The 15,270-nt window shown below is 44.4% G+C and overlaps 1 protein-coding gene across 2 annotated transcripts in view; it reads right to left on the bottom strand.

Annotated features, from left to right (window-relative positions):
* HSD17B6 (hydroxysteroid 17-beta dehydrogenase 6) overlaps window positions 1–15,270 on the bottom strand; it is a 37,384-nt gene that overhangs the window by 11,318 nt on the left and 10,796 nt on the right. The gene's annotated exons all lie outside the window — the stretch shown is intronic.

The raw sequence follows: 15,270 nt of genomic DNA on the forward strand, positions 1-15,270 counted from the left end.
AGAGAGGGCATCAGAGGTAACAGGACGAGTGCCATGCAGTGTGGCCAGTGTCATAACAACAAACAAACAGTCTGACGAGGCTGCAAACAAGTGGGACTTGAGGCCTAACAAGTTAGAAATGGCTTCACAGGGATCAGTGTTTTGGCAACTACTTCCTGTAAGATAGCTAAGAGTTCAAGAAGCAGACCCAGATGAAGAACATTCCAGGCAGCCATAGCGTGTATCTGAAGGAAGTGGTGGGCAGCATGACTTCCCGATGCCTACAAGCACTTCAGCATGGTGTGCCACAGAGCATACAGAGGACACAGATGCCCAGACCAGGGCGTTCCTTCTGGGCCACACTAAGGAATCTGGACGTTATCTTATAGGCAACCAGAGTGTGCTGTTATGGGGAGGTATTACACTGAGGAGTAGGATGGGCAGATTTAGCTTGAGAGATCTGTACCACAGCGCGAGTGGAAGGTATATTTAACAGGGCTGTGAGGAAGGCAAAGATGTGGGTTAAGAGACCCAACTGTTTGGGGGAGATACTGCAGCCAAGGCAGTTTGTAAATAAAGACCAATCAGATGCGTTGTTGAAATGAATGTTCAGAGAGGCCTACATTTTTTCATGTAGTTCTAGAGAAACAGCCACCATTTGGGGGCAACCTATAGTGTTGGGTGCAGTAACATATGATTCATAAGGACGTAAGACACCATCACAGATGGGCATGAGCCCACCAGCACATCATAAGGGCTGCACATGACACCTGCGTGAGGTGAATCTATGCCATTCACATTCTTTGGCTTGGCATTCAGGCCATCAAGGTGCTCTGGCCCTTGACTTACTCCTTAGGCTTCTTTTTTTGCCACATCCCTCTTGCACGCACTCTTTAGTCATAGCAGCTTCCAGTACCCCACACAGTACAGGCCTTTTGTGGCCCAGTACACAATGCTCTCAACAATCCCTTCTTTCCCAGTCCTCATCCATTTGGCCAATAACACTCATCCATTAATACTCAGCTGAACGATCATTTTGATTCAACAAGCAACAATTCAACACCTACTATGAGTCAGACACAATGTTAGGCACGGATAAACAACAGTAAATCCAACAAGGTTCCATTATTTTTTTTTTTAAGATTTTTTATTTATTTATTTGACAGAGAGAGATCACAAGCAGGCAGAGAGGCAGGCAGAGAGAGAGGAGGAAGCAGGCTCCCTGCTGAGCAGAAAGCCCCATGTGGGGCTCGATCCCAGGACTCTGAGATCATGACCTGAGCCGAAGGCAGCGGCTTAACCCACTGAGCCACCCAGGCGCCCCCAAGGTTCCATTATTCATTGAATTACCATCTAAGGGTGAAGGCCAACAAGAAAACAAAGCAATGGAACAGAATTAAGGACAAGATGCTGCTGGAGCACTCTAGGAGATCTGAGGTTTCTGGAGAGAGAGTAAATAGAAGTTGAGATTGAAAGGATAATAAAATAATCGTAACAATAGCTAACAACAACAATAGCCTAACACTTGCTGTGTACCAGGCTCTTTTCTAAGCAGTTCCCATATACGAACTCACTGAATTCTCACAACAGCACTCTAAGGCAGGTCCTGTCATATCCCTGTGTCAGGTTCAAATGCCAAAGCATTCAGGCATGTGAGTGATTTGGTGGGGAAAATACCACGAAAAGATAAAGGGGAGAGTGCAGGAGTAGGTGGTGATGCAGGTCTGATAGCCTCTGAAAGGAGAAAGAGGAGGGAGGATTTGAGAGGAGGCTCCTTAACATATAGGACCCTCAGAAAGTCTCAGCCAGGCAAATGGGGGTGCCTTTGAGCTGAGACTGTCCAGTAGAACCCTGCACTGGGCAGAACTGGCTGGGTTCCAATGCTGCCACCACGCTCCGTCACTAGCTGGGGGTGCCCAGGAGAAGCCTGCCTCAGTATACAGGCCATCGCAGATCCAAAAACAATAGCTGGGGGCTGTGAGTCAACTTCACTCCTCAAAGCAGATTCTCTTGAAAAGACATCTGAGCAATACACCAACACAACCGCCGCATTATTTTATAGATGAGCACTGAGAGATGAAGTATAGCTCAGGGCAAAGCAGGGGGAGAGGGGCCCAGGCAGAAGACTTTTGGACCCCTCTTAACCTGACCCCTGATCTAACAAAAGGGACCACTCCCCCCCCAACCCCCTCCCCACATCCCAGCTGCAGCCTGTACTTGAGAGTATCATGACGTCACACTGCTTCCTCCGACTTGTAGACTATGAAGCCCTTGCAAGCCCAGGCTATGGATTCCTCTGCAGCTGGCACAGTGAAGGGTATACAGCCGGGGCTGTGTGGTTGGATAAATGCTGTTAGATAGATAAATGAAACAAAAATATCCGGGGGGGGCGGTGGCAAAGGGAGAAAAGAATAACAGGACGAATTAGCCAGAGAAGTAGTAGAAAGAAAGTCAAAGGAAGCTAAGGGAAGAGGGGCTTAATGAGGATCAGCTCTCAACACGGAGCTCCACTGAATACTGGCAGGTTACTGGTGATTTAAACAGGACTCTTAGGGAATTAGTAAAAACCAGCCAGCAATGGGCGAATGAACTGGACTAGAGGGCAGAAGTAGAGCCAAGTAGAGACTCCTTTTAAAAGAGTCTGGGAGGGGCACCTGGGTGGCTCAGTGGATTAAGCTGCTGCCTTCGGCTCAGGTCATGATCTCAGGGTCCTGGGATCGAGTCCCGCATCGGGCTCTCTGCTCAGCAGGGAGCCTGCTTTCCTCTCTCTCTCTCTCTCTGCCTGCCTCTCCATCTACTTGTGATCTCTCTCTGTCAAATAAATAAATAAAATCTTTAAAAAAAAAAAAAATAAAAAAATAAAAGAGTCTGGGAAGGAGAGGAAAGAAGGCAGTAGCTACAAGAGAATGAAGGGTTGTGATGCTGTGATTTATAAATAAAAATATATATGTGGTCTTCGTCCATTTCCCCGCACAATGCTTAAAACACTTAGAATTTCCTAAGCGAGGAGAACAAAGCTGTCTTATTATGTTAATGAGGCTACCTTGGGGCCACTCCTAAGAATGAGGGAACCAACAATGTGATCAGAGAGTTGGAATGAGTCCCACCCATCGCTCTACCTCTGGGAAGGAGAGAGGGACTGGAGATTGAGTCCAATCACTAAAGGTCAATGATTTAAATCAATCATGCCTAGCTTCCATAAAAACTTCCATTAAAAAAGCTTCCACAAAAACAAAAAAGAATGGGGTTCAGAGAGCTTCTGGGTTGGTGAACACATGGAGACTAGGGAGAGCTGCATGCTTGGAGGGGGCTTGCAACTCTGTGTCACTTCCCTACATCTTGCCCTGCGCATCTCTTCCATCTGGCTGTTCCTGAGTTATATCCTTTTATAATAAACCAGAAATCTAGCACAAAAAATATTTCCGTGAGTTGATTTTTTTTTTAATTCCAGTAGAGTTAACATATAGTGGTACATCAGTTTCAGGTGTATAATATAGTGATTTGGCAATTCTACACATTACTCAGTGCTCATCATGATAAATGTGCTCTTAGCCCCCTTCACTCCTTCCACCCCCCCCCACCCTCTCCCCTGGAGACCTCCAGTTTGTTCTGTAGAGTTAAGCATTTCTGTGAGTTCTGTGAGGGCCTTTAGCAAATTAATAGAACCCAAAGAGGGAATCATTGGAACTTCCAATGATCTTGGAACTTCCAATGTGTAGCCTGTCAGTCAGAAGTACCGATGATAAGCTGGGCTGGTGGCTGGCATCTGTAGTAGGGGCTGAGGGTGGGGTGGGGGGTGGGGGAGGGGGGCAGTCTTGCAGGATTGAACCTTTCACCTGTGGGATCTGATGCTATCTCTGGTAGATAGTGTTGATGTGGGAAACAAAGGCAGAAGAAAAATTATTAAATTTTCTTACTACTTACAGCCCATTGACAGGCGGAGTGACATTCCTCTAGGAACTCAGCTGCCTGGATGTTGACAGTTCATTAAGGCCAAAAGGCAATTTCAGCCTGACCCCCAGGACCCTGTAAGTCTACTTAAACATATAAAAATTATGGGGCATCTGGGTGGCTCAGTTGGTTGGGTGACTGCCTTCGGCTCGGGTCATGGTCCTGGAGTCCTGGAGTCGTGGGATCAAGTTCCGCATTGGGCTCCCAGCTCCACAGGGAGTCTGCTTCTCCCTCTGACCTTCTCCTCTCTCATGCTCTCTCCCTCTCTCTCTCTCAAATAAATAAATAAATAAACTCTTTAAAAAAAAAATTCTTTCAAAAACTTCCCTTATCTCTGCTCCCCAAGATACATGTTGGCAATCATCCCCCAAGCCTATGACCCACTGACAAACATCTAAAGGGTCTCATAATTAAGGTTTTACTAGACAGTAATAAATGACCTTTTCCCAACAATAGCTATTGCCCCTCAAGGTCCTAGAAACTCTGCTTCCAGAATTCCTTAGAGACTTACGCTTTCCCTAGCCCCTTCCCAACTTTAGTATTCCCTCCCTCTCCCCACTTCCTTTTTTCCCCTCTCCCTCCACCTCCCCATGATCTCTCTCCCATTCCCAACTTTCTTTCTCCAACCTGAGAGCTTTCCATTCTCTAGCCAGATGCTTCTGGCTCTCCTCCGCACCCGCATTCTGCATTCTCCAGTGTGCTATAGTAACAGGACTTCCTCCTGCCTGTTTATTGACTAAGAGTCACTTCCTGATGTTAATCAAAGATGAAAATCCATTTCCCCCATCACAGAGCAGCTCAGGCCGCACAGCCTTCCAGGGTCTTGGAATGGGTATGCAGTTCAACCGCATACCCAGCAGCGAGAGGACTGCACTCATGGAAGAGACATGCCAGGCCAGAGAGACTCTCCGTGCGCCAAACCTGAACATGAATCAAATTCCCTAAATATGCCTTGAGTACTTCAAAGAGCAAACCCCAAGTGGCCTGCTTGTTTTTATAACCATTCATCTGCAAAAGCCGTGCAATCACTTATGTTTCTGCCTTTGACCCAGGAGATTTATACGTTTATACTGTTTCTTGATTTAGCACCTCTAGACATTTTCTGACTTCCTGTCCATCAACTGAACTTAGCTTTCTCACACCGTATTGTCTCTTTCCTTCTCATCCACAGGACACCACCTGGTTAATTTTCTTTAAGGAGTTTTGAAGTTGAACTCAGAAAACACCTTCATAATCGTAATGCATAAATTAAGATCTACTCTTTACTTCAGGCCGGACCCTCGCCACCCTTGGTCTTCATCATCGTTTGAAACTGCTCTCCCACAAAGATCTTGAAAGCTGAAACTGCCCTCTCTGACTACAGCCCCTTTGTATCTCTCCCCCTCCTTCCCTCACCTCTCCCTGTCTCCTTCCTCCTACAGCGCCCTCCCTTTGCTCAGTCTCATATTATTACGGTCCTCTTATGGCTTCATTTGCCTCCTTATTCAGAGTAGGTCCTGGGGCCAGCCACTTGAGGGGTGTTTTACTGGTGTCCCAAAGCCTTTACTATCCACATTCCCTCATTGCCAGCTGCCAAGTGGCACTAGAGAAAGGCTAGAAAACAAACCAGCGATTTCCACAGCAAATCAATAATACCCCATCTCGGCTGGACTTCGCTGACACAAGGCAGACCTTCTGTTTGACTCCATCTGACCCTCCCCTCGTGTGTTCCCAATAAGACCCATTCCAAATCTCCAACCTTCTCAATTTCCCAGCCTCATGTTCATCGGGCTCTCCTTCTACAGATGAGCTGACCTTTTGCCTCCCTGCCAAAATCCAGATAAGCTCTATTGTTGGGTCCCCCAATAATGGGTCCGTGATTAAAGGAGCGAAACTGATATAAAGCGAAGGTCAAGCAAAGCTTTATTTCGTGCCAAGCATCAAGAATCAAACCAAACGTTCGGGGCCGCACCTCTTACAAGAGAGGGCGACCCCTCTCTCCCTTACAGACTAACTTTTACAGAGCAAAGGCCATGTGGTTGGGCCTGGCCACACACAGGTGGCCAATGAAATTATAACACACAGAGAAAGCTGCACAGTCATGCTAGGTGACCAACTGAATTACAATTTACCCTAGTAGACAGTTGAACCAGCCTATCACCTTGGTCAGAATTGGCTCCCAAAAGGTGCCCAAAGGGTTGGGGCCCATACTCCTTGGTAGCTAGGAGACAGTATGCGCCCCCACTGATTGAATACCTCCACCTGGCCTGACCCACCCTTGTACTTGGACTTTGTTACCTGGGACTGGTTTCCGGGACTTGTTTTTAAGTAAGTTCCCCTGGGGGGGGGCAGGGTCAATTTAAGTTTTACTGCATAAACAACAAAATGGCAGTTCAACCGGGGTGGGGCCGCTCTGGCTGAATAGGCCCTTATACTACCTTATCATCCTCATTTCTAAACCAACAGCCTGCACAGTCTAATTCATACCCACATTTTGTCTCTCATTTTAGGAGCTGTCATGTCCACTGAGGACATCCTTGCTTTAAATGTCTCTATATTGTCTGTCCTCTGGGCTGCCTCTTTTGTCTTTCCTCCTCCCTAAGACCATCCTACCCTGCCACCCTCCAAATGACAACCTCTCTTACCCCATATGGTCAAAATATTCAAAGAACATATGCACAGGTCCCCTATTGTCTCCCTGCCCATGCGTTCCCAACCCCTTGTACTCCACCTCCCATCCCCATCCCTCTCCGGAAACTCAGGGCTCACCAACGACCAAGGAAACAATCCTTAAGGCCTTTTATCTCTCCTCCTCAGATATCACCACAATAGCTAGCACTTTCTTTTTTCTAGTAATTGTATCTGGTTCTCAAATTCCAACTGGATCTTGGATGAAGGAGGAGATTGCTTTCTGACCATGCCATGCCCTTGCTGGAGCCTATCCATGACCCCATCACCCACAGATAAAGTCAAAACTCCTCAGCTTGGCACATAATCATAATAGTGAACAGTAATTTAGAACTTTCCTTGTACCAGGCACTGTTCAAAACAACATACACACACATACAACCGCACAACATACATGCAAGCATTATGCCTACTTTTCAGATGAGGACACTGAGGCACAAATTAAGGCAAAAATGAAATGAAATGCCCAAAGTCAAACAGATAGTGAGTAGTAGAGACAGGATCAAATCACCACACCATACTATCTCACCCCTAGAAGACTTCCCATGGTCCGGCTCTGGCCTACTTTTTCCACCTAAGCTCCCTGCTCTCACAGTCGGAAGCCATCACCTGCTCCATTTTGACCACCCAATTTTGGGAACACGTTCCTCCCTTGACTTCTGAGATACTCCACTCTCTGGTTCTCCTGCTTCCATCACAGCGCCCCTTCCCTTCTATAAGGGCCTATTCAGCCGAGCGGCCCCACCCTGGTTGAACTGCCATTTTGTTGTAAAACTTAAATTGACTCCCCCCCCCCCCCCCCCCCCGCTCCGCCCCCCAGGGGAACTTACTTAAAAGCAAGTCCGGGAAACCAGTACAAGGGTGGGTCAGGCCAGGTGGAGGTATTCAATCAGTGGGGGCGCATACTCTCTCCTAGCTACCAAGGAGTATGGGCCCTGCCCTTTGGGCACCTTTTGGGCCAATTCTGAACTAGGTGATAGGCTGGTTCAAATGTCTACTAGGGTAAATTGTAATTCAGTTGGTCGCCTAGCATCACTGTGGAGTTTCCTGTGTGTGTTACAATTTCATTGGCCACCTGTGTGTGGCCAGGCCCAACCACATGGCCTTTGCTCTATAAAAGTTAGTCTGGAAAGCAGGAAGGGGTCGTCCTCTCTGTAGGGGCTGCTCCGACCAGTCTGTTTGACGGTCGGTTTGATTCCTGATGCTTGGCGTGAAATAAAGCTTTGCTTGACTTTCGCTTTGTATCAGTCTTGCTCCTTTAATCACAGACCCATTATTGGGGTACCCAATTTTGGGGGGACCCAACACTTCCACCTAGTCTGCTCCTCCTCTCCTTCCTACACCCTAAGTATAAAGATTCCCCAGTGTTCTGTCCCAGAATCCCTCCCTGACTGTTCCTCACTCTCTCCTTGGCCATCTCGTCTCCTCTTAAGGTTCCAACTCACACCTCCACACAGCTGCCCAGATCTGTATCCCCAACCTGACCATTTCCTGAGGCTTTGTCTTATAGTTTTAATTTCCTGAAGTACTCTCCAGCCAGACGTTTAGCTAGACACTCAGTATACCCACGGCAGACTCATCATCTTATCTCCTAAAAGTGCTTCTCCTCTAGTATTCCCAATTTCTATTTGTATTACATTTTAGTCTTAACACTCTGACACTTCCTCTTCCCGGCCCAATGCATTCTTTGAGGAAATGAGGCTGTAGAGTCAGGCTAGGTTGTGTCCAGAGCACCTGTCCCCTCCTCTTCATTCCTACGGCCACATCCATTGTTCAATCAAGCCTTCAACACTCAGTGCCTGTTGCCTGGCCTATCATATACACCTTCTCACTATCCCTACAGGATCAGTCCCTTCCCCTCTCATCTACATGGTGCTGTCTGCTTAATTTTCCCAAAGCACAGCTCTGCTGATGTTACTACCTGAAAAGCATTCAACCTACTAAAAATAATCTAAAACTTCAGTTGGGTGTACAAGGCCCTCCATTATTCCTAGTGTCATATTCTCTCAAAAGTTTTACATGCACGTTCACAGCCACTAACCACCAAGCAAATGACCTCCCTAAGACTAGAACATCAAAAAAAGCACAAAGAGGATGACTAACTCAAAAATCGTGAACCTAAGATTGTAACCTATGGATCTCTCAGAGATTAAGCAAAAAAAAGTCATGACCTGTGAATACCAAACAAAGGATCAACAAAAGCTATGAAACCACAGACCCAGAATTGTGCATTTAGTTAAGGCCCCACACCAGGGCTTAATACCTAATTTAACTACAGTTTCAACATAGCCCATAAATATAGTCTTTTTTTTTTTTTAAGATTTTATTTATTTGAGAGACAGAGACCACAAGTAGGCAGAGAGGCAGGCAGAAAGAGAAAGGAGGAAGCAAGCTTGCTGCTGAACAGGGAACCCGATGCGGGGTTGATCCCAAGACCCTGGGATCATGACCCGAGCCAAGGCAGAGGCCTTAACCCACTGAGCCACCCAGGCGCCCCATAAATATAGTCTTAATCAGGAATTTGTTGATGGGCACCTATGAGTCGGCCACATGGGCCCTCTCCATCCTCCAAAGAAGACAGGATGATCTTCATGGAAAGACCCCCAGCTTTCCCCCTAAGCAAAAGCAACCTTGCCTAGAATAATCCTTTTCTTTTGCTAATAACTTTCTTGCCCCACCCTCCTTCCTATAAAAACCTTCCATTTTGCACAGCTCTTCTGAGCTCCTCTCTACTTGCTAGATGGGATAATGCCTGATTCATGAATCATTTAATAAAGCCAATTAGATCTTTAAATTTATTTATTGAATTTTGTTTGTTAACAGCTGCAAAAACTAAAGAATAGTAGCTGAGTGGCGCTGATGCCTTAATTTTTATGACATCTCAAAAAAAAACAAAAACAAAACTTTTTTTTAACACATTTCTCACTTAAACTGAGGGTCTGATCGGAAGGGGGGAATGTTAAAAAGAAAACCACAGGCCCCAAATGGAGTCACTTATGTTAAGGCCCCATGTCAGTAAACCATGATTTAATACCTAAGCTAACTACAATTTCAACTTCTCCAGGAATGTAACCTTTCAGCAGCCAAAATGGAATTTCCTGGTCATCACTAGGAGATAATCCTCCATAGACTCTTTCTCCCTTAGGAGGGCAACCTTGCCTAAAGAATGCATTCCTTGTTAACAAATTTCTTCTTCTTTTGTTTTTTTAATGCCCTCCTTGTGCCTTTAAAAACCTTTCTTTTTCCGAGCTTAGTGCAGCTCTCCTCTCCTTGCTAGATGGGATACTGCCCCATCCATGAATCATTTAACAGAGTCAATTAGATCCTCAAATTTACTCAGTTGAGTTTTGTTTTTTAACACAATCAAGTTGGAAAACTCACTGTTTTCTCAAACCTGCCAGTGGATTTCTTGCTCTGGGGTTTTGCTCTTGCGATTTCCTCTACTTGTTCACTGAAACAGACATTTATTAAATAGCAACCATGTGCCAAGCCCCAGCTAAGTGCACAAAGATGAATAGAGGGGCATCTGGGTGGCTCAGTGGGTTAAAGCCTCTGCCTTCGGCTCAGGTCATGATCCTAGGGTCCTGGCATTGAGCCCCGCATCGCATCGGGCTCTCTGCTCAGCGGGGATCCTGCCTCCTCCTCTCTCTGTCTCTGCCTGCCTCTCTGCCTACTTGTCTGTCAAATAAATAAATAAAATCTAAAAAAAAAAAAAAAAGATGAATAGAACAGTGACAGTCCTTAAGAAGCTCACAGAACTAGAAGGGGAAATAGAAATAGAAATAAAATTATTAAGAAAATGTGGAGAGGGTGCCTGTGTGGCTCAGTTGGTTAAGGGACTGCCTTTGGCTCAGGTCATGATCCTTGAGTCCTGGGATCGAGTCCCACATCGGGCTCCCTGCTTGGCAGGGAGTCTGCTTCTCATGTTCTCACTCTCTCTCTCAAACTAATTAATTAATTAATTAATTTTTTTAAAAAAGAAAATGTGGAGAGAACAGCAAGAGAAAGCACCTATCACGCCAAAGGTTTAGGGCAGAATAGAATTCAAGGTGAACAGAAGCTCCGCACACTAAGCAGAAGGACAAGAAATATACCTCAGGCCGCCAGAATAGGATGAGAGAAGGCAGAGAGGTCTGTAAGGCTAGAGGCCATGGAGTAGCCACAGATGATGCTGGGAAAATAGGTAAGGACCTGATCAGGAAAGTCCTTGGGTGGCATGCTAAACAATGTAGATTATGCCCTACAGTTTCTCATCCATAGATTTAATAAACATTTAGCTTATTAAACTAAACATAAACTAATTAAACATTTGTTTAATTAATGCAGTGTCATCCACTGCATTAGGTGATCGCCCCTCATTCACTGCTGGTGAAAATGTAAAATGGTACAGTAGCTTTGGCACCTTGAAAACATTATGCTCAGTGAAAGAAGTCAGTTGCAAAAGACCACATACTGTATGATTCAATTTATAAGAAATTTCCGGAATAGGCAAATCTATAGAAACAAAGAGTAGGTGAGTAGTTGCCTAGGGTTGGGTTCAAGGAGTTGAGGGAAAATGGGAGGTGATGGCTAAAGAGTAAGAGAAGTCTTTTTAGGGTAATAAAAATATTCTAAAATTGATTTTGGTGATGATCCCACAACTTGTGAATATATTAAGAATTACTGAATTGTAAACTTTAAATGTATGAATTGTATATGTGAATTATATTTCAAGAAAACTTTTTAAAAGGTAAAATAAACAACAGATAATAAATATGTTAGAAGAGGATATGCACTTTGTTAAAAAGAAAAAGAGCAGAATAAGGGGGACCAAGAGGGCTGGAGGGAGGACAGTTTACAGCATTAAATATAGTTGTCAGAGTAGGCCTCACTGAGAAAGAAACATCTGAACAAAGACATGCAGGAGGTGAAAGAGTTGATCATGCAGTGGGTATGAGGAAGAAGGGAGCAATTAGAAATATACAAGAGGCAGATGCCCTAGGACCTAGTGATTGGATGGGGTGGGGGGTCCTAGGATGATTTCCAGTTTCAAATCCCTGAAATGCAAGGATGGTTCAACATATATAGAAAATTCTAGAGGTGGGTTTGAAGCTAAGGGGAAAAAAAGAAAGAAAGAAAATCCTAGATTCCACCAAGAAACCCTTGGAACTAATAAACAAATTCAGTAAAACTGCAGCATAAAAAAATCAACCTACAAAAATCAGTTGCATTTCAATATATTAATAATGAACTACCTGAAAAAGAAATAAAGAAAGCAAACGCACTTACATTAGTATCAAAAACAACAAAATACTTGGGAATAAATAAATTTAACCAAAGAGGTGAAAGATCTGTACAATGAAAACTATAAGACTTTGATGAAAAAAATAGTAGAATACACAAATAAATGGAAAGATATCCCATGTTTATGGATCAGAAGAATTAATATTGTCGGGGCTCAGTTGGAAGAGCATGAAACTCCTGGTCTCTGGGTCAGGAGTGCAAGCCTCACACTGGGTGCAGAGATTACTTAAATCAAAAAATGTTTTTAAAAAAGGACTCATATTGTTAAATGTCCATACTACCCAGAGCCACCTGCAGCTCAAATGCAATCCTATCAAAATTCCAATGGCATTTTTCATGAAGTAGAAAAAACAACCCTAACATTCTTAGGGAAGCACAAGAGACCCTAAATAGCCAATTTAATACCAAGAAAGAAGAACAAAGCTGGAGGCATCACACTTCCTGATTTCAAACTATACTACACAGCTATAGTAATTAAAGAGGTATGTTACTGGCATAAACACACACACACACACACACACACACACACCCCAAGGGAACAGAATCAAGAGCCTACAAACAAACCCACATATACAGTCAACGTACATATAGGAGCCAGAAAAGACAAGAAATAATAAATGCTGGCAAGGATGGGGAACAACCTGAAGGAGACTGGAAGGAGAAAAGGGAAAGCCTGGGAGAAGTTTCAGGGAGATAAGCAGTACTGAGGGCTGGGTTCTGCTTAGGAAGTATCTTCACTGAGCTACCTCCTTGGGCAGGAGATACTTGAGTCCAAACATGACTCTGTAGGAAACACCTACAGAGCCTTTTCTTTACCAACAGCGCAGTCATTGGCCCATTCTGCCTTGGAGACTTGGTCCTGAGATTATCTCCATGAACTACACAGGTCATCTGGCCATTTCCCAGCCTGAGATTTCCTTCCTCCTTTCCCCATTTAGAGTGAGCTCTTTCCCAAGGGAAGGTTATTTATATTTGTGGATGGGGCAATATAAGTACAAGGGGAAAAGGAGAAGCTAGGAGAATAGGAAACAAAGGTATAAAGGGGTGTAGGGAAGTGGAACACGTCTAGGGGCTCTAAGAGGAAGTGAAGATGGCTTAATCTCCACCTAAACATCCACTAGGGTGTCCCTCCTTTGTTCCTCCCTCCCCATTATCAGTCTCCAGATCCCACCCTCCAGCCCAGGTCTCAGTGACAGGGCCCCTTTGGAGCCCCAGGAATTGACCTCTCTGGTTGTCTCGGAATCTGAGGCAAATACAGGGTCCCTAGCCACTGGCATGGGTATTAGAAATATAAATCATATATAATATGATTTAGTATCATAATATATGAACTACTGTCCCTGACTGGTTTCTCTACAACCAGGAAACCCAAAAGAAACTAGTTATGATACTCATCATCTATCCCTCAGTAGAGCAATCATAAACACCTGACACAGGTGTGAGAAGGAGGGAAGACTGGCAATCCTCAATGTTAGGCTCTCTCTGCTAAACTGGGCTTCCCTACTCAGCCATTGTGCTTGCTGTGTGCTGAAGACTCTCCTATCCAAACCTGGAGATGTCTCAGGCTTCCACGGTTTTCCCCTTCATTAACAGTGCAAATGTATTCCGTTTGTCAGAACACGTTTTTGGGAGCCTGTTAGTTGATACCAGTGAGACTACCTGACTAATTCCTGCCTACTTTTCCTTTTCTTCCTTTCCAAGAATCTGTCTGCATGAGTTCCCCTGCCCCCAACCCTAATTCTGTGGATAGCATAAAGTCCTGAGCCTGGATTCTGAGGCCAGATTACCTGGGTTCAAATTCAGACTTTATTTATCACTTACTTGTAGTGTGGCCTTGGGTAAGTGAATTAACCTCTCTGTACCTGGGAGCTTATCTGTAATTTTTTTTTTAATTTATTTATTTGACAGAGAAAGATCACAAGTAGGCAGAGAGGCAGGCAGAGAGAGAGGAGGAAGCAGGCTCTCCGCCGAGCAGAGAGCCCGATGTGGGACTCGATCCCAGGACCCTGAGATCATGACCCGAGCGGAAGGCAGTGGCCTAACCCACTGAGCCACCCAGGCTTATCTTTAAATGGGAAAAGAACACCTTGGTGATTTGTTAAGAAAGTTAAATGAGTTAACATACATAAAACACTATAAAATTATTAGATATTATTAGCAATATTTTGGTGGTCATTGTTTTATCAGTGCCATTCTAGGCCTTTCTCTATGAGCCCTACTACCTCTTCCTGCAGGCTATAACAGAAGGAAATTTCATCATGAGAACTCAAACCATCTGGCGCATTCAGAAGTCAAACTCCATGTATGGCAACATCCTTCATCACTTCTACCAGCTCTTTGTCACCATACTGGACAACGCTAATTCACCCTGACTTTCTTCAGCCTCAAGCAGAGGACCCATCTCTCTGCAGTATAGTGCATTGCAAAATAAGGAATAGCCTTTATTCCCTCTTTTCAAATCTTCAGACCTGAGTTTGTCTATAGACTCCTATCAGTCTCATCCCTGATCCTAAGAGCTAGTCTATGATCAGCACACGGGTAGGGGGAGGACCTGGGTGACTCAGTCAGTTAAGCATCTGCCTTTGGCTCAGGTCATGATCCTGGGTCCTGGGATCAAGCCCCGCATCAGGATCCTTGCTCAACAGAAACCTCCTTCCCCCTCTCCCTCTGCCCCTCCCTCTTCTCATGCGTGCACTCTCTCTCTCTCTCTTTCTCTAATAAATAAATAAATAATCTTAAAAAAAAAAAAAGATCCTCTCTCCCTCTGCCCCTCCCCACCATGCTCACATGCTCTCTCTCTCAAATAAATAAAATTATATATATATATAAAATCAGCACAATTCATGGACCGATCCACCACAATACTCTTTGTTCCCATATTGGACATACGGGTGGTACTCAAGTCAATAATCATTCATCATAATCAGATGCCACTAGGCACCCACCATTATGTTTTAACTGAAAAAAAGTTGACAATGTCAAGTGCTGGCAAGAATATGGAACAATCTAGCATGTACACTGAAAGAGTTAATTGAGTCAATCAATTTGAAAAATGGTTTGTCCTTATCTACCAAAAATAAAAATCCACCTTCCTTAAAATAATTGATTCTACTTTTAGATATATAACAACGACAAAATATGTGCACATGTGCATCATAAGATGTGTTTGTAGCAGCACCAAAAAGCTGAAAACAGCCCAAATATGCAACAGTTGAATAAATAAAGAAGCTGAAATGTGTGCACACAATGTAATGCTATACAGTGACAAAAATGAACTACACCTACACACAACTGGATGTATGAATCTCCCAAACATAATATTGTGACACAAAAGAACTCAATATTGTGACACAAAAGAACTTTGTGTAGATTCCACCTACACAAAGTTAC

Source organism: Lutra lutra, chromosome 8 (assembly GCF_902655055.1).
Source record: "Lutra lutra chromosome 8, mLutLut1.2, whole genome shotgun sequence".
In the NCBI taxonomy this organism is placed as follows: Eukaryota; Metazoa; Chordata; class Mammalia; order Carnivora; family Mustelidae; genus Lutra; species Lutra lutra.